Source organism: Triturus cristatus, chromosome 10 (genome assembly GCF_964204655.1).
Source record: "Triturus cristatus chromosome 10, aTriCri1.1, whole genome shotgun sequence".
Taxonomy (NCBI): Eukaryota; Metazoa; Chordata; class Amphibia; order Caudata; family Salamandridae; genus Triturus; species Triturus cristatus.
Window position 1 is genome coordinate 855,726,545 of NC_140593.1, and position 25,549 is coordinate 855,752,093.

The 25,549-nt window shown below is 47.0% G+C and overlaps 12 non-coding genes across 12 annotated transcripts; all 12 read right to left on the bottom strand.

Annotated features, from left to right (window-relative positions):
* Nucleotides 1-150: 150 nt before the first annotated feature.
* On the bottom strand, nt 151-223 carry TRNAV-AAC (transfer RNA valine (anticodon AAC)). Its single transcript has one exon. It is a non-coding gene; the product is annotated as a tRNA-Val (tRNA).
* Nucleotides 224-3,423: 3,200 nt separating this feature from the next.
* TRNAP-AGG (transfer RNA proline (anticodon AGG)) lies at nt 3,424-3,495 on the bottom strand. The gene has a single exon. It is a non-coding gene; the product is annotated as a tRNA-Pro (tRNA).
* A 1,906-nt stretch (nt 3,496-5,401) lies between these two features.
* Nucleotides 5,402-5,513, bottom strand: TRNAL-CAA (transfer RNA leucine (anticodon CAA)). The gene is made up of 2 exons: nt 5,476-5,513; nt 5,402-5,447 (listed from the first exon to the last, which is right to left on the bottom strand). It is a non-coding gene; the product is annotated as a tRNA-Leu (tRNA).
* A 2,725-nt stretch (nt 5,514-8,238) lies between these two features.
* On the bottom strand, nt 8,239-8,350 carry TRNAL-CAA (transfer RNA leucine (anticodon CAA)). The gene is made up of 2 exons: nt 8,313-8,350; nt 8,239-8,284 (listed from the first exon to the last, which is right to left on the bottom strand). It is a non-coding gene; the product is annotated as a tRNA-Leu (tRNA).
* A 288-nt stretch (nt 8,351-8,638) lies between these two features.
* Nucleotides 8,639-8,711, bottom strand: TRNAV-AAC (transfer RNA valine (anticodon AAC)). Its single transcript has one exon. It is a non-coding gene; the product is annotated as a tRNA-Val (tRNA).
* Nucleotides 8,712-11,075: 2,364 nt separating this feature from the next.
* Nucleotides 11,076-11,187, bottom strand: TRNAL-CAA (transfer RNA leucine (anticodon CAA)). Its single transcript has 2 exons — nt 11,150-11,187; nt 11,076-11,121 (listed from the first exon to the last, which is right to left on the bottom strand). It is a non-coding gene; the product is annotated as a tRNA-Leu (tRNA).
* Nucleotides 11,188-13,912: 2,725 nt separating this feature from the next.
* Nucleotides 13,913-14,024, bottom strand: TRNAL-CAA (transfer RNA leucine (anticodon CAA)). Its single transcript has 2 exons — nt 13,987-14,024; nt 13,913-13,958 (listed from the first exon to the last, which is right to left on the bottom strand). It is a non-coding gene; the product is annotated as a tRNA-Leu (tRNA).
* A 288-nt stretch (nt 14,025-14,312) lies between these two features.
* Nucleotides 14,313-14,385, bottom strand: TRNAV-AAC (transfer RNA valine (anticodon AAC)). The gene has a single exon. It is a non-coding gene; the product is annotated as a tRNA-Val (tRNA).
* A 2,364-nt stretch (nt 14,386-16,749) lies between these two features.
* On the bottom strand, nt 16,750-16,861 carry TRNAL-CAA (transfer RNA leucine (anticodon CAA)). Its single transcript has 2 exons — nt 16,824-16,861; nt 16,750-16,795 (listed from the first exon to the last, which is right to left on the bottom strand). It is a non-coding gene; the product is annotated as a tRNA-Leu (tRNA).
* Nucleotides 16,862-19,586: 2,725 nt separating this feature from the next.
* On the bottom strand, nt 19,587-19,698 carry TRNAL-CAA (transfer RNA leucine (anticodon CAA)). Its single transcript has 2 exons — nt 19,661-19,698; nt 19,587-19,632 (listed from the first exon to the last, which is right to left on the bottom strand). It is a non-coding gene; the product is annotated as a tRNA-Leu (tRNA).
* A 288-nt stretch (nt 19,699-19,986) lies between these two features.
* TRNAV-AAC (transfer RNA valine (anticodon AAC)) lies at nt 19,987-20,059 on the bottom strand. Its single transcript has one exon. It is a non-coding gene; the product is annotated as a tRNA-Val (tRNA).
* A 2,763-nt stretch (nt 20,060-22,822) lies between these two features.
* TRNAV-AAC (transfer RNA valine (anticodon AAC)) lies at nt 22,823-22,895 on the bottom strand. The gene has a single exon. It is a non-coding gene; the product is annotated as a tRNA-Val (tRNA).
* Between the last annotated feature and the right edge of the window lie 2,654 nt (nt 22,896-25,549).

The following is a 25,549-nucleotide window of genomic DNA, read 5'->3' on the forward strand; positions in this document are numbered from 1 at the left end:
GACCACTGATGGATGCGGATTACTTTGTTTCGTCTTGCAAAAGTAAAGGAAGTTTCCCATGGCTCGCTGGGTTCAAGGACCGCCTCTTCTTAAGCTTGCATTGAGATAATAAGGTTTTAGAGGGTGCACATAAAAGCAGCTCATGCACAGTGTTTCTGCCCGGTCTCGAACCGGGGACCTTTCGCATGTTAGGCGAACGTGATGACCACTACACTACAGAAACTCACTTGCTGTGTTTTACTGTTAGAGCAAGGTTCCTCTCAAGGGTTCTCTCTACTTCTATTCTGCTGTATCAGCAGCCACTCAGAAAGCGAGGAACAAGTGTGAAAACTGCAGAGATATCAGCCAACATACTTGCAATTAGACGTATTAAAAATTGACTTATGCAGGCATCGACAGACAAATATCTGATGCCTAAATGCCAGCAAGTACAGCTTGGGAAAGCATCACCTGGGACACACACAGACTAAGCATGAAGGCAGAAAAAGCACGGTGATCCATGTTTCTTATGAGGTTCAAAATATTTTGTGCAACAATGCGGCGAGTGTAATGAGAAATAGTCAGGCATTGTCAGTTTTGAGTAGGATTCGTATGTTTACCTCTGAAAAAGGGCTCGTCCGGGATTTGAACCCGGGACCTCTCGCACCCTAATCGAGAATCATACCCCTAGACCAACGAGCCGAGGAACACAAGAGTCGCCTTTCGCGCCGGCTCCGGGGGTTATTGGCAGCGAGTTAGTGAATGCTTCACCCAAAGCAAGCAACTGCACATGCTGCTCTCTTCTGCAATATGGTTGCTGTCTTTTCCATGGCCGTCATCGAACAAGAAATGAAAATGCCTCTATCCTTCAGACATTTTGTTTGTTCTAGGTGTATGCTCTCGGTGAGGTCAATAAAACCATTTCTGCTCTCATGCCTTGCTTTCATGAAGTAGGCCCAACCTTCAGTACACAAGGACGTGCAAACGAATAGCGCAAACTATCGTCACTTCTCTTTTTGAGCTGTCACTGATACCCCTGGAGCACAGTACATCACGCTGGTGAGGGATAGACAGCTTCCATTATCTCAGCTTTCCTATAAATTGAGAGAGTAAATGCAAACTGTGTGAAAAACAGAAAACTGCTCTTTCTGCCCGGTCTCGAACCAGGGACCTTTCGCGTGTAAAGCGAACGTGATAACCACTACACTACAGAAACAGACACGCTTGCAGGAATCTTCTTGGCATGTAGTGGGCTGGAATGCACAGACCAAGGGCCAATGTCCATGAAGCTCAAAGTTGGACCCTCCTTACCCGATCTCTTTCTTTGGAAGAAAGGAACGAGGACCCCTTTTATTCCAAAAGGCGATTTTAAAACCATACCTGAAACCACACTAGAAAAACACTTTGCATTTAATTTTCCTACACTGATGGTCCACCCCAGAAAAGCAGTTGCAAAGAAGTCCGGCACTGAAATTCTATACGCCAAAAGTGGGAAATAGCGTAGAGGGAAAGGAACTTTCTCACCATACACGGCGTCTTATAGCATTGAAAAGAAGAAATGGCCCTATATAATAAGAAGCCTAAAAATAATTCCACAGCATGGGCTCGTCCGGGATTTGAATCCGGGACCTCTCGCACCCGAAGCGAGAATCATACCCCTAGACCAACGAGCCTGATTCCCCAGTTGGCATTTTAAGCAATTTCTGATGCGTCTTTCAGAAACAAAGCAGGGCTATTTGGCTGCTCTCTCTCTATGTGAACCACAAAAAGTCATGTTTTCTCTCAAGGTGTTGTTTTTTTCACTCTTGCAAGGAAGGGATCAGTCGATATCCTAGCTGCCAGAGAGCAGAAAAAAGGCGCTGATGAGAACTGTGGCACTTTCTGGCACTTGTACTCCTCTGCAAGTCCTGGACACTTGCCCCATAGACTTCCACCCCAGATGCAAGGGAGGGCCTGCCAATTCTTGCTCCTAAGACAGAGGCATTTGATTCTTGGATTCAAACACGCTCACTCAGCGCTCGATCAGGCTCGATCAGGCGAGATTTATATGAGTGGCTCGCAGGACTGAAACACTAACCTGGGAGCCCCAGGGTGGCTAAATTCCCAGGATGGCCATTTTTGGGCAAGTCACCTCCTTTCCTCCTGCCTCAATCTAGAATTGGCTGCAAATCACAAGATAGAGTTCAATGTCCGTGTGTACTGCCTACTCCCAGATACCTCTCTGTCTTCCTTATGTAAATTAAAATTCGCAAGGGGGGACCAATGACAATCTGCTCCTCCCACATAACCAGGAAGCCCTGTTGAACATGTCTGCCTGTGTTTTTGCAGGGACAGTGCCTTCTCCGCCCAAAAGGTGGCAGGAAAGCCTCACAACAAAGATGGGATCAACTGCTTAATGAGAAACCAGCACGGCAGTTTGTGTGATGGAGTGCAAATTTAACTGAAGGTGTGCCTGAGGTGTCCCTTCCAGGAATACATGGAATTGTGATTGAGGGCCCAGCCTGATCGTTGCTGGATTTCTCGTCATATGTTACAGGTCCGTGCAAAGATTGTGGTGTGTGGGAATGCACTGCAAAAAACAGGACGATTTAAGGGTGTAAAAGAACCCACGCCTCCATGAGGCGACCAGAAGTCTCAGTTGCACTGAAGATCAAGCTCTCTTGAGTCTGGCGCCTTAGACCACTCGGCCATCCTGACAGCCCTGGGTGTGCACAGATCTGACTCTTCTGACTGCACCTGCCAATGTTTGCACTTACAACGTTCACAGCAATGTCACAAGTGTAAAGACCCCACAATACAACATGGCATGACAAAAAAAAAGCTAGGCACAAGAGCGACCACTGATGGATGCGGATTACTTTGTTTCGTCTTGCAAAAGTAAAGGAAGTTTCCCATGGATCGCTGGGTTCAAGGACCGCCTCTTCTTAAGCTTGCATTGAGATAATAAGGTTTTAGAGGGTGCACATAAAAGCAGCTCATGCACAGTGTTTCTGCCCAGTCTCGAACCGGGGACCTTTCGCGTGTTAGGCGAACGTGATGACCACTACACTACAGAAACTCACTTGCTGTGTTTTACTGTTAGAGCAAGGTTCCTCTCAAGGGTTCTCTCTACTTCTATTCTGCTGTATCAGCAGCCACTCAGAAAGCGAGGAGCAAGTGTGAAAACTGCAGAGATATCAGCCAACATACTTGCAATTAGACGTATTAAAAATTGACTTATGCAGGCATCGACAGACAAATATCTGATGCCTAAATGCCAGCAAGTACAGCTTGGGAAAGCATCACCTGGGACACACACAGACTAAGCATGAAGGCAGAAAAAGCATGGTGATCCATGTTTCTTATGAGGTTCAAAATATTTTGTGCAACAATGCGGCGAGTGTAATGAGAAATAGTCAGGCATTGTGAGTTTTGAGTAGGATTCGTATGTTTACCTCTGAAAAAGGGCTCGTCCGGGATTTGAACCCGGGACCTCTCGCACCCTAAGCGAGAATCATACCCCTAGACCAACGAGCCGAGGCACACAAGAGTCGCCTTTCGCACCGGCTCCGGGGGTTATTGGCAGCGAGTTAGTGAATGCTTCACCCAAAGCAAGCAACTGCACATGCTGCTCTCTTCTGCAATATGGTTGCTGTCTTTTCCATGGCCGTCATCGAACAAGAAATGAAAATGCCTCTATCCTTCAGACATTTTGTTTGTTCTAGGTGTATGCTCTCGGTGAGGCCAATAAAACCATTTCTGCTCTCATGCCTTGCTTTCATGAAGTAGGCCCAACCTTCAGTACACAAGGACGTGCAAACGAATAGCGCAAACTATCGTCACTTCTCTTTTTGAGCTGTCACTGATACCCCTGGAGCACAGTACGTCACGCTGGTGAGGGATAGACAGCTTCCATTATCTCAGCTTTCCTATAAATTGAGAGAGTAAATGCAAACTGTGTGAAAAACAGAAAACTGCTCTTTCTGCCCGGTCTCGAACCAGGGACCTTTCGCGTGTAAAGCGAACGTGATAACCACTACACTACAGAAACAGACACGCTTGCAGGAATCTTCTTGGCATGTAGTGGGCTGGAATGCACAGACCAAGGGCCAATGTCCATGAAGCTCAAAGTTGGACCCTCCTTACCCGATCTCTTTCTTTGGAAGAAAGGAACGAGGACCCCTTTTATTCCAAAAGGCGATTTTAAAACCATACCTGAAACCACACTAGAAAAACACTTTGCATTTAATTTTCCTACACTGATGGTCCACCCCAGAAAAGCAGTTGCAAAGAAGTCCGGCACTGAAATTCTATACGTCAAAAGTGGGAAATAGCGTAGAGGGAAAGGAACTTTCTCACCATACACGGCGTCTTATAGCATTGAAAAGAAGAAATGGCCCTATATAATAAGCAGCCTAAAAATAATTCCACAGCATGGGCTCGTCCGGGATTTGAATCCGGGACCTCTCGCACCCGAAGCGAGAATCATACCCCTAGACCAACGAGCCTGATTCCCCAGTCGGCATTTTAAGCAATTTCTGATGCGTCTTTCAGAAACAAAGCAGGGCTATTTGGCTGCTCTCTCTCTATGTGAACCACAAAAAGTCATGTTTTCTCTCAAGGTGTTGTTTTTTTCACTCTTGCAAGGAAGGGATCAGTCGATATCCTAGCTGCCAGAGAGCAGAAAAAAGGCGCTGATGAGAACTGTGGCACTTTCTGGCACTTGTACTCCTCTGCAAGTCCTGGACACTTGCCCCATAGACTTCCACCCCAGATGCAAGGGAGGGCCTGCCAATTCTTGCTCCTAAGACAGAGGCATTTGATTCTTGGATTCAAACACGCTCACTCAGCGCTCGATCAGGCTCGATCAGGCGAGATTTATATGAGTGGCTCGCAGGACTGAAACACTAACCTGGGAGCCCCAGGGTGGCTGAATTCCCAGGATGGCCATTTTTGGGCAAGTCACCTCCTTTCCTCCTGCCTCAATCTAGAATTGGCTGCAAATCACAAGATAGAGTTCAATGTCCGTGTGTACTGCCTACTCCCAGATACCTCTCTGTCTTCCTTATGTAAATTAAAATTCGCAAGGGGGGACCAATGACAATCTGCTCCTCCCACATAACCAGGAAGCCCTGTTGAACATGTCTGCCTGTGTTGTTGCAGGGACAGTGCCTTCTCCGCCCAAAAGGTGGCAGGAGAGCCTCACAACAAAGATGGGATCAACTGCTTAATGAGAAACCAGCACGGCAGTTTGTGTGATGGAGTGCAAATTTAACTGAAGGTGTGCCTGAGGTGTCCCTTCCAGGAATACATGGAATTGTGATTGAGGGCCCAGCCTGATCGTTGCTGGATTTCTCGTCATATGTTACAGGTCCGTGCAAAGATTGTGGTGTGTGGGAATGCACTGCAAAAAACAGGACGATTTAAGGGTGTAAAAGAAACCTGTCAGAAGTGGGATTTGAACCCACGCCTCCATGAGGAGACCAGAAGTCTCAGTTGCACTGAAGATCAAGCTCTCTTGAGTCTGGCGCCTTAGACCACTCGGCCATCCTGACAGCCCTGGGTATGCACAGATCTGACTCTTCTGACTGCACCTGCCAATGTTTGCACTTACAACGTTCACAGCAATGTCACAAGTGTAAAGACCCCACAATACAACATGGCATGACAAAAAAAAAGCTAGGCACAAGAGAGACCACTGATGGATGCGGATTACTTTGTTTCGTCTTGCAAAAGTAAAGGAAGTTTCCCATGGCTCGCTGGGTTCAAGGACCGCCTCTTCTTAAGCTTGCATTGAGATAATAAGGTTTTAGAGGGTGCACATAAAAGCAGCTCATGCACAGTGTTTCTGCCCGGTCTCGAACCGGGGACCTTTCGCGTGTTAGGTGAACGTGATGACCACTACACTACAGAAACTCACTTGCTGTGTTTTACTGTTAGAGCAAGGTTCCTCTCAAGGGTTCTCTCTACTTCTATTCTGCTGTATCAGCAGCCACTCAGAAAGCGAGGAACAAGTGTGAAAACTGCAGAGATATCAGCCAACATACTTGCAATTAGACGTATTAAAAATTGACTTATGCAGGCATCGACAGACAAATATCTGATGCCTAAATGCCAGCAAGTACAGCTTGGGAAAGCATCACCTGGGACACACACAGACTAAGCATGAAGGCAGAAAAAGCACGGTGATCCATGTTTCTTATGAGGTTCAAAATATTTTGTGCAACAATGCGGCGAGTGTAATGAGAAATAGTCAGGCATTGTGAGTTTTGAGTAGGATTCGTATGTTTACCTCTGAAAAAGGGCTCGTCCGGGATTTGAACCCGGGACCTCTCGCACCCTAATCGAGAATCATACCCCTAGACCAACGAGCCGAGGCACACAAGAGTCGCCTTTCGCACCGGCTCCGGGGGTTATTGGCAGCGAGTTAGTGAATGCTTCACCCAAAGCAAGCAACTGCACATGCTGCTCTCTTCTGCAATATGGTTGCTGTCTTTTCCATGGCCGTCATCGAACAAGAAATGAAAATGCCTCTATCCTTCAGACATTTTGTTTGTTCTAGGTGTATGCTCTCGGTGAGGTCAATAAAACCATTTCTGCTCTCATGCCTTGCTTTCATGAAGTAGGCCCAACCTTCAGTACACAAGGACGTGCAAACGAATAGCGCAAACTATCGTCACTTCTCTTTTTGAGCTGTCACTGATACCCCTGGAGCACAGTACGTCACGCTGGTGAGGGATAGACAGCTTCCATTATCTCAGCTTTCCTATAAATTGAGAGAGTAAATGCAAACTGTGTGAAAAACAGAAAACTGCTCTTTCTGCCCGGTCTCGAACCAGGGACCTTTCGCGTGTAAAGCGAACGTGATAACCACTACACTACAGAAACAGACACGCTTGCAGGAATCTTCTTGGCATGTAGTGGGCTGGAATGCACAGACCAAGGGCCAATGTCCATGAAGCTCAAAGTTGGACCCTCCTTACCCGATCTCTTTCTTTGGAAGAAAGGAACGAGGACCCCTTTTATTCCAAAAGGCGATTTTAAAACCATACCTGAAACCACACTAGAAAAACACTTTGCATTTAATTTTCCTACACTGATGGTCCACCCCAGAAAAGCAGTTGCAAAGAAGTCCGGCACTGAAATTCTATATGCCAAAAGTGGGAAATAGCGTAGAGGGAAAGGAACTTTCTCACCATACACGGTGTCTTATAGCATTGAAAAGAAGAAATGGCCCTATATAATAAGAAGCCTAAAAATAATTCCACAGCATGGGCTCGTCCGGGATTTGAATCCGGGACCTCTCGCACCCGAAGCGAGAATCATACCCCTAGACCAACGAGCCTGATTCCCCAGTTGGCATTTTAAGCAATTTCTGATGCGTCTTTCAGAAACAAAGCAGGGCTATTTGGCTGCTCTCTCTCTATGTGAACCACAAAAAGTCATGTTTTCTCTCAAGGTGTTGTTTTTTTCACTCTTGCAAGGAAGGGATCAGTCGATATCCTAGCTGCCAGAGAGCAGAAAAAAGGCGCTGATGAGAACTGTGGCACTTTCTGGCACTTGTACTCCTCTGCAAGTCCTGGACACTTGCCCCATAGACTTCCACCCCAGATGCAAGGGAGGGCCTGCCAATTCTTGCTCCTAAGACAGAGGCATTTGATTCTTGGATTCAAACACGCTCACTCAGCGCTCGATCAGGCTCGATCAGGCGAGATTTATATGAGTGGCTCGCAGGACTGAAACACTAACCTGGGAGCCCCAGGGTGGCTAAATTCCCAGGATGGCCATTTTTGGGCAAGTCACCTCCTTTCCTCCTGCCTCAATCTAGAATTGGCTGCAAATCACAAGATAGAGTTCAATGTCCGTGTGTACTGCCTACTCCCAGATACCTCTCTGTCTTCCTTATGTAAATTAAAATTCGCAAGGGGGGACCAATGACAATCTGCTCCTCCCACATAACCAGGAAGCCCTGTTGAACATGTCTGCCTGTGTTGTTGCAGGGACAGTGCCTTCTCCGCCCAAAAGGTGGCAGGAGAGCCTCACAACAAAGATGGGATCAACTGCTTAATGAGAAACCAGCACGGCAGTTTGTGTGATGGAGTGCAAATTTAACTGAAGGTGTGCCTGAGGTGTCCCTTCCAGGAATACATGGAATTGTGATTGAGGGCCCAGCCTGATCGTTGGTGGATTTCTCGTCATATGTTACAGGTCCGTGCAAAGATTGTAGTGTGTGGGAATGCACTGCAAAAAACAGGACGATTTAAGGGTGTAAAAGAAACCTGTCAGAAGTGGGATTTGAACCCACGCCTCCATGAGGAGACCAGAAGTCTCAGTTGCACTGAAGATCAAGCTCTCTTGAGTCTGGCGCCTTAGACCACTCGGCCATCCTGACAGCCCTGGGTGTGCACAGATCTGACTCTTCTGACTGCACCTGCCAATGTTTGCACTTACAACGTTCACAGCAATGTCACAAGTGTAAAGACCCCACAATACAACATGGCATGACAAAAAAAAAGCTAGGCACAAGAGCGACCACTGATGGATGCGGATTACTTTGTTTCGTCTTGCAAAAGTAAAGGAAGTTTCCCATGGCTCGCTGGGTTCAAGGACCGCCTCTTCTTAAGCTTGCATTGAGATAATAAGGTTTTAGAGGGTGCACATAAAAGCAGCTCATGCACAGTGTTTCTGCCCGGTCTCGAACCGGGGACCTTTCGCATGTTAGGCGAACGTGATGACCACTACACTACAGAAACTCACTTGCTGTGTTTTACTGTTAGAGCAAGGTTCCTCTCAAGGGTTCTCTCTACTTCTATTCTGCTGTATCAGCAGCCACTCAGAAAGCGAGGAACAAGTGTGAAAACTGCAGAGATATCAGCCAACATACTTGCAATTAGACGTATTAAAAATTGACTTATGCAGGCATCGACAGACAAATATCTGATGCCTAAATGCCAGCAAGTACAGCTTGGGAAAGCATCACCTGGGACACACACAGACTAAGCATGAAGGCAGAAAAAGCACGGTGATCCATGTTTCTTATGAGGTTCAAAATATTTTGTGCAACAATGCGGCGAGTGTAATGAGAAATAGTCAGGCATTGTCAGTTTTGAGTAGGATTCGTATGTTTACCTCTGAAAAAGGGCTCGTCCGGGATTTGAACCCGGGACCTCTCGCACCCTAATCGAGAATCATACCCCTAGACCAACGAGCCGAGGAACACAAGAGTCGCCTTTCGCGCCGGCTCCGGGGGTTATTGGCAGCGAGTTAGTGAATGCTTCACCCAAAGCAAGCAACTGCACATGCTGCTCTCTTCTGCAATATGGTTGCTGTCTTTTCCATGGCCGTCATCGAACAAGAAATGAAAATGCCTCTATCCTTCAGACATTTTGTTTGTTCTAGGTGTATGCTCTCGGTGAGGTCAATAAAACCATTTCTGCTCTCATGCCTTGCTTTCATGAAGTAGGCCCAACCTTCAGTACACAAGGACGTGCAAACGAATAGCGCAAACTATCGTCACTTCTCTTTTTGAGCTGTCACTGATACCCCTGGAGCACAGTACATCACGCTGGTGAGGGATAGACAGCTTCCATTATCTCAGCTTTCCTATAAATTGAGAGAGTAAATGCAAACTGTGTGAAAAACAGAAAACTGCTCTTTCTGCCCGGTCTCGAACCAGGGACCTTTCGCGTGTAAAGCGAACGTGATAACCACTACACTACAGAAACAGACACGCTTGCAGGAATCTTCTTGGCATGTAGTGGGCTGGAATGCACAGACCAAGGGCCAATGTCCATGAAGCTCAAAGTTGGACCCTCCTTACCCGATCTCTTTCTTTGGAAGAAAGGAACGAGGACCCCTTTTATTCCAAAAGGCGATTTTAAAACCATACCTGAAACCACACTAGAAAAACACTTTGCATTTAATTTTCCTACACTGATGGTCCACCCCAGAAAAGCAGTTGCAAAGAAGTCCGGCACTGAAATTCTATACGCCAAAAGTGGGAAATAGCGTAGAGGGAAAGGAACTTTCTCACCATACACGGCGTCTTATAGCATTGAAAAGAAGAAATGGCCCTATATAATAAGCAGCCTAAAAATAATTCCACAGCATGGGCTCGTCCGGGATTTGAATCCGGGACCTCTCGCACCCGAAGCGAGAATCATACCCCTAGACCAACGAGCCTGATTCCCCAGTCGGCATTTTAAGCAATTTCTGATGCGTCTTTCAGAAACAAAGCAGGGCTATTTGGCTGCTCTCTCTCTATGTGAACCACAAAAAGTCATGTTTTCTCTCAAGGTGTTGTTTTTTTCACTCTTGCAAGGAAGGGATCAGTCGATATCCTAGCTGCCAGAGAGCAGAAAAAAGGCGCTGATGAGAACTGTGGCACTTTCTGGCACTTGTACTCCTCTGCAAGTCCTGGACACTTGCCCCATAGACTTCCACCCCAGATGCAAGGGAGGGCCTGCCAATTCTTGCTCCTAAGACAGAGGCATTTGATTCTTGGATTCAAACACGCTCACTCAGCGCTCGATCAGGCTCGATCAGGCGAGATTTATATGAGTGGCTCGCAGGACTGAAACACTAACCTGGGAGCCCCAGGGTGGCTGAATTCCCAGGATGGCCATTTTTGGGCAAGTCACCTCCTTTCCTCCTGCCTCAATCTAGAATTGGCTGCAAATCACAAGATAGAGTTCAATGTCCGTGTGTACTGCCTACTCCCAGATACCTCTCTGTCTTCCTTATGTAAATTAAAATTCGCAAGGGGGGACCAATGACAATCTGCTCCTCCCACATAACCAGGAAGCCCTGTTGAACATGTCTGCCTGTGTTGTTGCAGGGACAGTGCCTTCTCCGCCCAAAAGGTGGCAGGAGAGCCTCACAACAAAGATGGGATCAACTGCTTAATGAGAAACCAGCACGGCAGTTTGTGTGATGGAGTGCAAATTTAACTGAAGGTGTGCCTGAGGTGTCCCTTCCAGGAATACATGGAATTGTGATTGAGGGCCCAGCCTGATCGTTGCTGGATTTCTCGTCATATGTTACAGGTCCGTGCAAAGATTGTGGTGTGTGGGAATGCACTGCAAAAAACAGGACGATTTAAGGGTGTAAAAGAAACCTGTCAGAAGTGGGATTTGAACCCACGCCTCCATGAGGAGACCAGAAGTCTCAGTTGCACTGAAGATCAAGCTCTCTTGAGTCTGGCGCCTTAGACCACTCGGCCATCCTGACAGCCCTGGGTATGCACAGATCTGACTCTTCTGACTGCACCTGCCAATGTTTGCACTTACAACGTTCACAGCAATGTCACAAGTGTAAAGACCCCACAATACAACATGGCATGACAAAAAAAAAGCTAGGCACAAGAGAGACCACTGATGGATGCGGATTACTTTGTTTCGTCTTGCAAAAGTAAAGGAAGTTTCCCATGGCTCGCTGGGTTCAAGGACCGCCTCTTCTTAAGCTTGCATTGAGATAATAAGGTTTTAGAGGGTGCACATAAAAGCAGCTCATGCACAGTGTTTCTGCCCGGTCTCGAACCGGGGACCTTTCGCGTGTTAGGTGAACGTGATGACCACTACACTACAGAAACTCACTTGCTGTGTTTTACTGTTAGAGCAAGGTTCCTCTCAAGGGTTCTCTCTACTTCTATTCTGCTGTATCAGCAGCCACTCAGAAAGCGAGGAACAAGTGTGAAAACTGCAGAGATATCAGCCAACATACTTGCAATTAGACGTATTAAAAATTGACTTATGCAGGCATCGACAGACAAATATCTGATGCCTAAATGCCAGCAAGTACAGCTTGGGAAAGCATCACCTGGGACACACACAGACTAAGCATGAAGGCAGAAAAAGCACGGTGATCCATGTTTCTTATGAGGTTCAAAATATTTTGTGCAACAATGCGGCGAGTGTAATGAGAAATAGTCAGGCATTGTGAGTTTTGAGTAGGATTCGTATGTTTACCTCTGAAAAAGGGCTCGTCCGGGATTTGAACCCGGGACCTCTCGCACCCTAATCGAGAATCATACCCCTAGACCAACGAGCCGAGGCACACAAGAGTCGCCTTTCGCACCGGCTCCGGGGGTTATTGGCAGCGAGTTAGTGAATGCTTCACCCAAAGCAAGCAACTGCACATGCTGCTCTCTTCTGCAATATGGTTGCTGTCTTTTCCATGGCCGTCATCGAACAAGAAATGAAAATGCCTCTATCCTTCAGACATTTTGTTTGTTCTAGGTGTATGCTCTCGGTGAGGTCAATAAAACCATTTCTGCTCTCATGCCTTGCTTTCATGAAGTAGGCCCAACCTTCAGTACACAAGGACGTGCAAACGAATAGCGCAAACTATCGTCACTTCTCTTTTTGAGCTGTCACTGATACCCCTGGAGCACAGTACGTCACGCTGGTGAGGGATAGACAGCTTCCATTATCTCAGCTTTCCTATAAATTGAGAGAGTAAATGCAAACTGTGTGAAAAACAGAAAACTGCTCTTTCTGCCCGGTCTCGAACCAGGGACCTTTCGCGTGTAAAGCGAACGTGATAACCACTACACTACAGAAACAGACACGCTTGCAGGAATCTTCTTGGCATGTAGTGGGCTGGAATGCACAGACCAAGGGCCAATGTCCATGAAGCTCAAAGTTGGACCCTCCTTACCCGATCTCTTTCTTTGGAAGAAAGGAACGAGGACCCCTTTTATTCCAAAAGGCGATTTTAAAACCATACCTGAAACCACACTAGAAAAACACTTTGCATTTAATTTTCCTACACTGATGGTCCACCCCAGAAAAGCAGTTGCAAAGAAGTCCGGCACTGAAATTCTATATGCCAAAAGTGGGAAATAGCGTAGAGGGAAAGGAACTTTCTCACCATACACGGTGTCTTATAGCATTGAAAAGAAGAAATGGCCCTATATAATAAGAAGCCTAAAAATAATTCCACAGCATGGGCTCGTCCGGGATTTGAATCCGGGACCTCTCGCACCCGAAGCGAGAATCATACCCCTAGACCAACGAGCCTGATTCCCCAGTTGGCATTTTAAGCAATTTCTGATGCGTCTTTCAGAAACAAAGCAGGGCTATTTGGCTGCTCTCTCTCTATGTGAACCACAAAAAGTCATGTTTTCTCTCAAGGTGTTGTTTTTTTCACTCTTGCAAGGAAGGGATCAGTCGATATCCTAGCTGCCAGAGAGCAGAAAAAAGGCGCTGATGAGAACTGTGGCACTTTCTGGCACTTGTACTCCTCTGCAAGTCCTGGACACTTGCCCCATAGACTTCCACCCCAGATGCAAGGGAGGGCCTGCCAATTCTTGCTCCTAAGACAGAGGCATTTGATTCTTGGATTCAAACACGCTCACTCAGCGCTCGATCAGGCTCGATCAGGCGAGATTTATATGAGTGGCTCGCAGGACTGAAACACTAACCTGGGAGCCCCAGGGTGGCTAAATTCCCAGGATGGCCATTTTTGGGCAAGTCACCTCCTTTCCTCCTGCCTCAATCTAGAATTGGCTGCAAATCACAAGATAGAGTTCAATGTCCGTGTGTACTGCCTACTCCCAGATACCTCTCTGTCTTCCTTATGTAAATTAAAATTCGCAAGGGGGGACCAATGACAATCTGCTCCTCCCACATAACCAGGAAGCCCTGTTGAACATGTCTGCCTGTGTTGTTGCAGGGACAGTGCCTTCTCCGCCCAAAAGGTGGCAGGAGAGCCTCACAACAAAGATGGGATCAACTGCTTAATGAGAAACCAGCACGGCAGTTTGTGTGATGGAGTGCAAATTTAACTGAAGGTGTGCCTGAGGTGTCCCTTCCAGGAATACATGGAATTGTGATTGAGGGCCCAGCCTGATCGTTGGTGGATTTCTCGTCATATGTTACAGGTCCGTGCAAAGATTGTAGTGTGTGGGAATGCACTGCAAAAAACAGGACGATTTAAGGGTGTAAAAGAAACCTGTCAGAAGTGGGATTTGAACCCACGCCTCCATGAGGAGACCAGAAGTCTCAGTTGCACTGAAGATCAAGCTCTCTTGAGTCTGGCGCCTTAGACCACTCGGCCATCCTGACAGCCCTGGGTGTGCACAGATCTGACTCTTCTGACTGCACCTGCCAATGTTTGCACTTACAACGTTCACAGCAATGTCACAAGTGTAAAGACCCCACAATACAACATGGCATGACAAAAAAAAAGCTAGGCACAAGAGCGACCACTGATGGATGCGGATTACTTTGTTTCGTCTTGCAAAAGTAAAGGAAGTTTCCCATGGCTCGCTGGGTTCAAGGACCGCCTCTTCTTAAGCTTGCATTGAGATAATAAGGTTTTAGAGGGTGCACATAAAAGCAGCTCATGCACAGTGTTTCTGCCCGGTCTCGAACCGGGGACCTTTCGCATGTTAGGCGAACGTGATGACCACTACACTACAGAAACTCACTTGCTGTGTTTTACTGTTAGAGCAAGGTTCCTCTCAAGGGTTCTCTCTACTTCTATTCTGCTGTATCAGCAGCCACTCAGAAAGCGAGGAACAAGTGTGAAAACTGCAGAGATATCAGCCAACATACTTGCAATTAGACGTATTAAAAATTGACTTATGCAGGCATCGACAGACAAATATCTGATGCCTAAATGCCAGCAAGTACAGCTTGGGAAAGCATCACCTGGGACACACACAGACTAAGCATGAAGGCAGAAAAAGCACGGTGATCCATGTTTCTTATGAGGTTCAAAATATTTTGTGCAACAATGCGGCGAGTGTAATGAGAAATAGTCAGGCATTGTCAGTTTTGAGTAGGATTCGTATGTTTACCTCTGAAAAAGGGCTCGTCCGGGATTTGAACCCGGGACCTCTCGCACCCTAATCGAGAATCATACCCCTAGACCAACGAGCCGAGGAACACAAGAGTCGCCTTTCGCGCCGGCTCCGGGGGTTATTGGCAGCGAGTTAGTGAATGCTTCACCCAAAGCAAGCAACTGCACATGCTGCTCTCTTCTGCAATATGGTTGCTGTCTTTTCCATGGCCGTCATCGAACAAGAAATGAAAATGCCTCTATCCTTCAGACATTTTGTTTGTTCTAGGTGTATGCTCTCGGTGAGGTCAATAAAACCATTTCTGCTCTCATGCCTTGCTTTCATGAAGTAGGCCCAACCTTCAGTACACAAGGACGTGCAAACGAATAGCGCAAACTATCGTCACTTCTCTTTTTGAGCTGTCACTGATACCCCTGGAGCACAGTACATCACGCTGGTGAGGGATAGACAGCTTCCATTATCTCAGCTTTCCTATAAATTGAGAGAGTAAATGCAAACTGTGTGAAAAACAGAAAACTGCTCTTTCTGCCCGGTCTCGAACCAGGGACCTTTCGCGTGTAAAGCGAACGTGATAACCACTACACTACAGAAACAGACACGCTTGCAGGAATCTTCTTGGCATGTAGTGGGCTGGAATGCACAGACCAAGGGCCAATGTCCATGAAGCTCAAAGTTGGACCCTCCTTACCCGATCTCTTTCTTTGGAAGAAAGGAACGAGGACCCCTTTTATTCCAAAAGGCGATTTTAAAACCATACCTGAAACCACACTAGAAAAACACTTTGCATTTAATTTTCCTACACTGATGGTCCACCCCAGAAAAGCAGTTGCAAAGAAGTCCGGCACTGAAATTCTATACGCCAAAAGTGGGAAATAGCGTAGAGGGAAAGGAACTTTCTCACCATACACGGCGTCTTATAGCATTGAAAAGAAGAAATGGCCCTATATAATAAGCAGCCTAAAAATAATTCCACAGCATGGGCTCGTCCGGGATTTGAATCCGGGACCTCTCGCACCCGAAGCGAGAATCATACCCCTAGACCAACGAGCCTGATTCCCCAGTCGGCATTTTAAGCAATTTCTGATGCGTCTTTCAGAAACAAAGCAGGGCTATTTGGCTGCTCTCTCTCTATGTGAACCACAAAAAGTCATGTTTTCTCTCAAGGTGTTGTTTTTTTCACTCTTGCAAGGAAGGGATCAGTCGATATCCTAGCTGCCAGAGAGCAGAAAAAAGGCGCTGAGGAGAACTGTGGCACTTTCTGGCACTTGTACTCCTCTGCAAGTCCTGGACACTTGCCCCATAGACTTCCACCCCAGATGCAAGGGAGGGCCTGCCAATTCTTGCTCCTAAGACAGAGGCATTTGATTCTTGGATTCAAACACGCTCACTCAGCGCTCGATCAGGCTCGATCAGGCGAGATTTATATGAGTGGCTCGCAGGACTGAAACACTAACCTGGGAGCCCCAGGGTGGCTGAATTCCCAGGATGGCCATTTTTGGGCAAGTCACCTCCTTTCCTCCTGCCTCAATCTAGAATTGGCTGCAAATCACAAGATAGAGTTCAATGTCCGTGTGTACTGCCTACTCCCAGATACCTCTCTGTCTTCCTTATGTAAATTAAAATTCGCAAGGGGGGACCAATGACAATCTGCTCCTCCCACATAACCAGGAAGCCCTGTTGAACATGTCTGCCTGTGTTGTTGCAGGGACAGTGCCTTCTCCGCCCAAAAGGTGGCAGGAGAGCCTCACAATAAAGATGGGATCAACTGCTTAATGAGAAACCAGCACGGCAGTTTGTGTGATGGAGTGCAAATTTAACTGAAGGTGTGCCTGAGGTGTCCCTTCCAGGAATACATGGAATTGTGATTGAGGGCCCAGCCTGATCGTTGCTGGATTTCTCGTCATATGTTACAGGTCCGTGCAAAGATTGTGGTGTGTGGGAATGCACTGCAAAAAACAGGACGATTTAAGGGTGTAAAAGAAACCTGTCAGAAGTGGGATTTGAACCCACGCCTCCATGAGGAGACCAGAAGTCTCAGTTGCACTGAAGATCAAGCTCTCTTGAGTCTGGCGCCTTAGACCACTCGGCCATCCTGACAGCCCTGGGTATGCACAGATCTGACTCTTCTGACTGCACCTGCCAATGTTTGCACTTACAACGTTTACAGCAATGTCACAAGTGTAAAGACCCCACAATACAACATGGCATGACAAAAAAAAAGCTAGGCACAAGAGCGACCACTGATGGATGCGGATTACTTTGTTTCGTCTTGCAAAAGTAAAGGAAGTTTCCCATGGCTCGCTGGGTTCAAGGACCGCCTCTTCTTAAGCTTGCATTGAGATAATAAGGTTTTAGAGGGTGCACATAAAAGCAGCTCATGCACAGTGTTTCTGCCCGGTCTCAAACCGGGGACCTTTCGCGTGTTAGGCGAAAGTGATGACCACTACACTACAGAAACTCACTTGCTGTGTTTTACTGTTAGAGCAAGGTTCCTCTCAAGGGTTCTCTCTACTTCTATTCTGCTGTATCAGCAGCCACTCAGAAAGCGAGGAACAAGTGTGAAAACTGCAGAGATATCAGCCAACATACTTGCAATTAGACGTATTAAAAATTGACTTATGCAGGCATCGACAGACAAATATCTGATGCCTAAATGCCAGCAAGTACAGCTTGGGAAAGCATCACCTGGGACACACACAGACTAAGCATGAAGGCAGAAAAAGCACGGTGATCCATGTTTCTTATGAGGTTCAAAATATTTTGTGCAACAATGCGGCGAGTGTAATGAGAAATAGTCATTCATTGTGAGTTTTGAGTAGGATTCGTATGTTTACCTCTGAAAAAGGGCTCGTCCGGGATTTGAACCCGGGACCTCTCGCACCCTAATCGAGAATCATACCCCTAGACCAACGAGCCGAGGCACACAAGAGTCGCCTTTCGCACCGGCTCCGGGGGTTATTGGCAGCGAGTTAGTGAATGCTTCACCCAAAGCAAGCAACTGAACATGCTGCTCTCTTCTGCAATATGGTTGCTGTCTTTTCCATGGCCGTCATCGAACAAGAAATTAAAATGCCTCTATCCTTCAGACATTTTGTTTGTTCTAGGTGTATGCTCTCGGTGAGGTCAATAAAACCATTTCTGCTCTCATGCCTTGCTTTCATGAAGTAGGCCCAACCTTCAGTACACAAGGACGTGCAAACGAATAGCGCAAACTATCGTCACTTCTCTTTTTGAGCTGTCACTGATACCCCTGGAGCACAGTACGTCACGCTGGTGAGGGATAGACAGCTTCCATTATCTCAGCTTTCCTATAAATTGAGAGAGTAAATGCAAACTGTGTGAAAAACAGAAAACTGCTCTTTCTGCCCGGTCTCGAACCAGGGACCTTTCGCGTGTAAAGCGAACGTGATAACCACTACACTATAGAAACAGACACGCTTGCAGGAATCTTCTTGGCATGTAGTGGGCTGGAATGCACAGACCAAGGGCCAATGTCCATGAAGCTCAAAGTTGGACCCTCCTTACCCGATCTCTTTCTTTGGAAGAAAGGAACGAGGACCCCTTTTATTCCAAAAGGCGATTTTAAAACCATACCTGAAACCACACTAGAAAAACACTTTGCATTTAATTTTCCTACACTGATGGTCCACCCCAGAAAAGCAGTTGCAAAGAAGTCCGGCACTGAAATTCTATACGCCAAAAGTGGGAAATAGCGTAGAGGGAAAGGAACTTTCTCACCATACACGGCGTCTTATAGCATTGAAAAGAAGAAATGGCCCTATATAATAAGAAGCCTAAAAATAATTCCACAGCATGGGCTCGTCCGGGATTTGAATCCGGGACCTCTCGCACCCGAAGCGAGAATCATACCCCTAGACCAACGAGCCTGATTCCCCAGTTGGCATTTTAAGCAATTTCTGATGCGTCTTTCAGAAACAAAGCAGGGCTATTTGGCTGCTCTCTCTCTATGTGAACCACAAAAAGTCATGTTTTCTCTCAAGGTGTTGTTTTTTTCACTCTTGCAAGGAAGGGATCAGTCGATATCCTAGCTGCCAGAGAGCAGAAAAAAGGCGCTGATGAGAACTGTGGCACTTTCTGGCACTTGTACTCCTCTGCAAGTCCTGGACACTTGCCCCATAGACTTCCACCCCAGATGCAAGGGAGGGCCTGCCAATTCTTGCTCCTAAGACAGAGGCATTTGATTCTTGGATTCAAACACGCTCACTCAGCGCTCGATCAGGCTCGATCAGGCGAGATTTATATGAGTGGCTCGCAGGACTGAAACACTAACCTGGGAGCCCCAGGGTGGCTAAATTCCCAGGATGGCCATTTTTGGGCAAGTCACCTCCTTTCCTCCTGCCTCAATCTAGAATTGGCTGCAAATCACAAGATAGAGTTCAATGTCCGTGTGTACTGCCTACTCCCAGATACCTCTCTGTCTTCCTTATGTAAATTAAAATTCGCAAGGGGGGACCAATGACAATCTGCTCCTCCCACATAACCAGGAAGCCCTGTTGAACATGTCTGCCTGTGTTGTTGCAGGGACAGTGCCTTCTCCGCCCAAAAGGTGGCAGGAGAGCCTCACAACAAAGATGGGATCAACTGCTTAATGAGAAACCAGCACGGCAGTTTGTGTGATGGAGTGCAAATTTAACTGAAGGTGTGCCTGAGGTGTCCCTTCCAGGAATACATGGAATTGTGATTGAGGGCCCAGCCTGATCGTTGGTGGATTTCTCGTCATATGTTACAGGTCCGTGCAAAGATTGTGGTGTGTGGGAATGCACTGCAAAAAACAGGACGATTTAAGGGTGTAAAAGAAACCTGTCAGAAGTGGGATTTGAACCCACGCCTCCATGAGGAGACCAGAAGTCTCAGTTGCACTGAAGATCAAGCTCTCTTGAGTCTGGCGCCTTAGACCACTCGGCCATCCTGACAGCCCTGGGTGTGCACAGATCTGACTCTTCTGACTGCACCTGCCAATGTTTGCACTTACAACGTTCGCAGCAATGTCACAAGTGTAAAGACCCCACAATACAACATGGCATGACAAAAAAAAAGCTAGGCACAAGAGCGACCACTGATGGATGCGGATTACTTTGTTTCGTCTTGCAAAAGTAAAGGAAGTTTCCCATGGCTCGCTGGGTTCAAGGACCGCCTCTTCTTAAGCTTGCATTGAGATAATAAGGTTTTAGAGGGTGCACATAAAAGCAGCTCATGCACAGTGTTTCTGCCCGGTCTCGAACCGGGGACCTTTCGCGTGTTAGGCGAACGTGATGACCACTACACTACAGAAACTCACTTGCTGTGTTTTACTGTTGAGCAAGGTTCCTCTCAAGGGTTCTCTCTACTTCTATTCTGCTGTATCAGCAGCCACTCAGAAAGCGAGGAACAAGTGTGAAAACTGCAGAGATATCAGCCAACATACTTGCAATTAGACATATTAAAAATTGACTTATGCAGGCATCGACAGACAAATATCTGATGCCTAAATGCCAGCAAGTACAGCTTGGGAAAGCATCACCTGGGACACACACAGACTAAGCATGAAGGCAGAAAAAGCACGGTGATCCATGTTTCTTATGAGGTTCAAAATATTTTGTGCAACAATGCGGCGAGTGTAATGAGAAATAGTCAGGCATTGTCAGTTTTGAGTAGGATTCGTATGTTTACCTCTGAAAAAGGGCTCGTCCGGGATTTGAACCCGGGACCTCTCGCACCCTAATCGAGAATCATACCCCTAGACCAACGAGCCGAGGCACACAAGAGTCGCCTTTCGCACCGGCTCCGGGGGTTATTGGCAGCGAGTTAGTGAATGCTTCACCCAAAGCAAGCAACTGCACATGCTGCTCTCTTCTGCAATATGGTTGCTGTCTTTTCCATGGCCGTCATCGAACAAGAAATGAAAATGCCTCTATCCTTCAGACATTTTGTTTGTTCTAGGTGTATGCTCTCGGTGAGGTCAATAAAACCATTTCTGCTCTCATGCCTTGCTTTCATGAAGTAGGCCCAACCTTCAGTACACAAGGACGTGCAAACGAATAGCGCAAACTATCGTCACTTCTCTTTTTGAGCTGTCACTGATACCCCTGGAGCACAGTACATCACGCTGGTGAGGGATAGACAGCTTCCATTATCTCAGCTTTCCTATAAATTGAGAGAGTAAATGCAAACTGTGTGAAAAACAGAAAACTGCTCTTTCTGCCCGGTCTCGAACCAGGGACCTTTCGCGTGTAAAGCAAACGTGATAACCACTACACTACAGAAACAGACACGCTTGCAGGAATCTTCTTGGCATGTAGTGGGCTGGAATGCACAGACCAAGGGCCAATGTCCATGAAGCTCAAAGTTGGACCCTCCTTACCCGATCTCTTTCTTTGGAAGAAAGGAACGAGGACCCCTTTTATTCCAAAAGGCGATTTTAAAACCATACCTGAAACCACACTAGAAAAACACTTTGCATTTAATTTTCCTACACTGATGGTCCACCCCAGAAAAGCAGTTGCAAAGAAGTCCGGCACTGAAATTCTATACGCCAAAAGTGGGAAATAGCGTAGAGGGAAAGGAACTTTCTCACCATACACGGCGTCTTATAGCATTGAAAAGAAGAAATGGCCCTATATAATAAGCAGCCTAAAAATAATTCCACAGCATGGGCTCGTCCGGGATTTGAATCCGGGACCTCTCGCACCCGAAGCGAGAATCATACCCCTAGACCAACGAGCCTGATTCCCCAGTCGGCATTTTAAGCAATTTCTGATGCGTCTTTCAGAAACAAAGCAGGGCTATTTGGCTGCTCTCTCTCTATGTGAACCACAAAAAGTCATGTTTTCTCTCAAGGTGTTGTTTTTTTCACTCTTGCAAGGAAGGGATCAGTCGATATCCTAGCTGCCAGAGAGCAGAAAAAAGGCGCTGATGAGAACTGTGGCACTTTCTGGCACTTGTACTCCTCTGCAAGTCCTGGACACTTGCCCCATAGACTTCCACCCCAGATGCAAGGGAGGGCCTGCCAATTCTTGCTCCTAAGACAGAGGCATTTGATTCTTGGATTCAAACACGCTCACTCAGCGCTCGATCAGGCTCGATCAGGCGAGATTTATATGAGTGGCTCGCAGGACTGAAACACTAACCTGGGAGCCCCAGGGTGGCTGAATTCCCAGGATGGCCATTTTTGGGCAAGTCACCTCCTTTCCTCCTGCCTCAATCTAGAATTGGCTGCAAATCACAAGATAGAGTTCAATGTCCGTGTGTACTGCCTACTCCCAGATACCTCTCTGTCTTCCTTATGTAAATTAAAATTCGCAAGGGGGGACCAATGACAATCTGCTCCTCCCACATAACCAGGAAGCCCTGTTGAACATGTCTGCCTGTGTTGTTGCAGGGACAGTGCCTTCTCCGCCCAAAAGGTGGCAGGAGAGCCTCACAACAAAGATGGGATCAACTGCTTAATGAGAAACCAGCACGGCAGTTTGTGTGATGGAGTGCAAATTTAACTGAAGGTGTGCCTGAGGTGTCCCTTCCAGGAATACATGGAATTGTGATTGAGGGCCCAGCCTGATCGTTGGTGGATTTCTCGTCATATGTTACAGGTCCGTGCAAAGATTGTGGTGTGTGGGAATGCACTGCAAAAAACAGGACGATTTAAGGGTGTAAAAGAAACCTGTCAGAAGTGGGATATGAACCCACGCCTCCATGAGGAGACCAGAAGTCTCAGTTGCACTGAAGATCAAGCTCTCTTGAGTCTGGCGCCTTAGACCACTCGGCCATCCTGACAGCCCTGGGTATGCACAGATCTGACTCTTCTGACTGCACCTGCCAATGTTTGCACTTACAACGTTCACAGCAATGTCACAAGTGTAAAGACCCCACAATACAACATGGCATGACAAAAAAAAAGCTAGGCACAAGAGCGACCACTGATGGATGCGGATTACTTTGTTTCGTCTTGCAAAAGTAAAGGAAGTTTCCCATGGCTCGCTGGGTTCAAGGACCGCCTCTTCTTAAGCTTGCATTGAGATAATAAGGTTTTAGAGGGTGCACATAAAAGCAGCTCATGCACAGTGTTTCTGCCCGGTCTCGAACCGGGGACCTTTCGCGTGTTAGGCGAACGTGATGACCACTACACTACAGAAACTCACTTGCTGTGTTTTACTGTTAGAGCAAGGTTCCTCTCAAGGGTTCTCTCTACTTCTATTCTGCTGTATCAGCAGCCACTCAGAAAGCGAGGAACAAGTGTGAAAACTGCAGAGATATCAGCCAACATACTTGCAATTAGACGTATTAAAAATTGACTTATGCAGGCATCGACAGACAAATATCTGATGCCTAAATGCCAGCAAGTACAGCTTGGGAAAGCATCACCTGGGACACACACAGACTAAGCATGAAGGCAGAAAAAGCACGGTGATCCATGTTTCTTATGAGGTTCAAAATATTTTGTGCAACAATGCGGCGAGTGTAATGAGAAATAGTCAGGCATTGTGAGTTTTGAGTAGGATTCGTATGTTTACCTCTGAAAAAGGGCTCGTCCGGGATTTGAACCCGGGACCTCTCGCACCCTAATCGAGAATCATACCCCTAGACCAACGAGCCGAGGCACACAAGAGTCGCCTTTCGCACCGGCTCCGGGGGTTATTGGCAGCGAGTTAGTGAATGCTTCACCCAAAGCAAGCAACTGCACATGCTGCTCTCTTCTGCAATATGGTTGCTGTCTTTTCCATGGCCGTCATCGAACAAGAAATGAAAATGCCTCTATCCTTCAGACATTTTGTTTGTTCTAGGTGTATGCTCTCGGTGAGGTCAATAAAACCATTTCTGCTCTCATGCCTTGCTTTCATGAAGTAGGCCCAACCTTCAGTACACAAGGACGTGCAAACGAATAGCGCAAACTATCGTCACTTCTCTTTTTGAGCTGTCACTGATACCCCTGGAGCACAGTACGTCACGCTGGTGAGGGATAGACAGCTTCCATTATCTCAGCTTTCCTATAAATTGAGAGAGTAAATGCAAACTGTGTGAAAAACAGAAAACTGCTCTTTCTGCCCGGTCTCGAACCAGGGACCTTTCGCGTGTAAAGCGAACGTGATAACCACTACACTACAGAAACAGACACGCTTGCAGGAATCTTCTTGGCATGTAGTGGGCTGGAATGCACAGACCAAGGGCCAATGTCCATGAAGCTCAAAGTTGGACCCTCCTTACCCGATCTCTTTCTTTGGAAGAAAGGAACGAGGACCCCTTTTATTCCAAAAGGCGATTTTAAAACCATACCTGAAACCACACTAGAAAAACACTTTGCATTTAATTTTCCTACACTGATGGTCCACCCCAGAAAAGCAGTTGCAAAGAAGTCCGGCACTGAAATTCTATACGCCAAAAGTGGGAAATAGCGTAGAGGGAAAGGAACTTTCTCACCATACACGGCGTCTTATAGCATTGAAAAGAAGAAATGGCCCTATATAATAAGAAGCCTAAAAATAATTCCACAGCATGGGCTCGTCCGGGATTTGAATCCGGGACCTCTCGCACCCGAAGCGAGAATCATACCCCTAGACCAACGAGCCTGATTCCCCAGTTGGCATTTTAAGCAATTTCTGATGCGTCTTTCAGAAACAAAGCAGGGCTATTTGGCTGCTCTCTCTCTATGTGAACCACAAAAAGTCATGTTTTCTCTCAAGGTGTTGTTTTTTTCACTCTTGCAAGGAAGGGATCAGTCGATATCCTAGCTGCCAGAGAGCAGAAAAAAGGCGCTGATGAGAACTGTGGCACTTTCTGGCACTTGTACTCCTCTGCAAGTCCTGGACACTTGCCCCATAGACTTCCACCCCAGATGCAAGGGAGGGCCTGCCAATTCTTGCTCCTAAGACAGAAGCATTTGATTCTTGGATTCAAACACGCTCACTCAGCGCTCGATCAGGCTCGATCAGGCGAGATTTATATGAGTGGCTCGCAGGACTGAAACACTAACCTGGGAGCCCCAGGGTGGCTAAATTCCCAGGATGGCCATTTTTGGGCAAGTCACCTCCTTTCCTCCTGCCTCAACCTAGAATTGGCTGCAAATCACAAGATAGAGTTCAATGTCCGTGTGTACTGCCTACTCCCAGATACCTCTCTGTCTTCCTTATGTAAATTAAAATTCGCAAGGGGGGACCAATGACAATCTGCTCCTCCCACATAACCAGGAAGCCCTGTTGAACATGTCTGCCTGTGTTGTTGCAGGGACAGTGCCTTCTCCGCCCAAAAGGTGGCAGGAGAGCCTCACAACAAAGATGGGATCAACTGCTTAATGAGAAACCAGCACGGCAGTTTGTGTGATGGAGTGCAAATTTAACGGAAGGTGTGCCTGAGGTGTCCCTTCCAGGAATACATGGAATTGTGATTGAGGGCCCAGCCTGATCGTTGGTGGATTTCTCGTCATATGTTACAGGTCCGTGCAAAGATTGTGGTGTGTGGGGAATGCACTGCAAAAAACAGGACGATTTAAGGGTGTAAAAGAAACCTGTCAGAAGTGGGATTTGAACCCACGCCTCCATGAGGAGACCAGAAGTCTCAGTTGCACTGAAGATCAAGCTCTCTTGAGTCTGGCACCTTAGACCACTCGGCCATCCTGACAGCCCTGGGTGTGCACAGATCTGACTCTTCTGACTGCACCTGCCAATGTTTGCACTTACAACGTTCACAGCAATGTCACAAGTGTAAAGACCCCACAATACAACATGGCATGACAAAAAAAAAGCTAGGCACAAGAGCGACCACTGATGGATGCGGATTACTTTGTTTCGTCTTGCA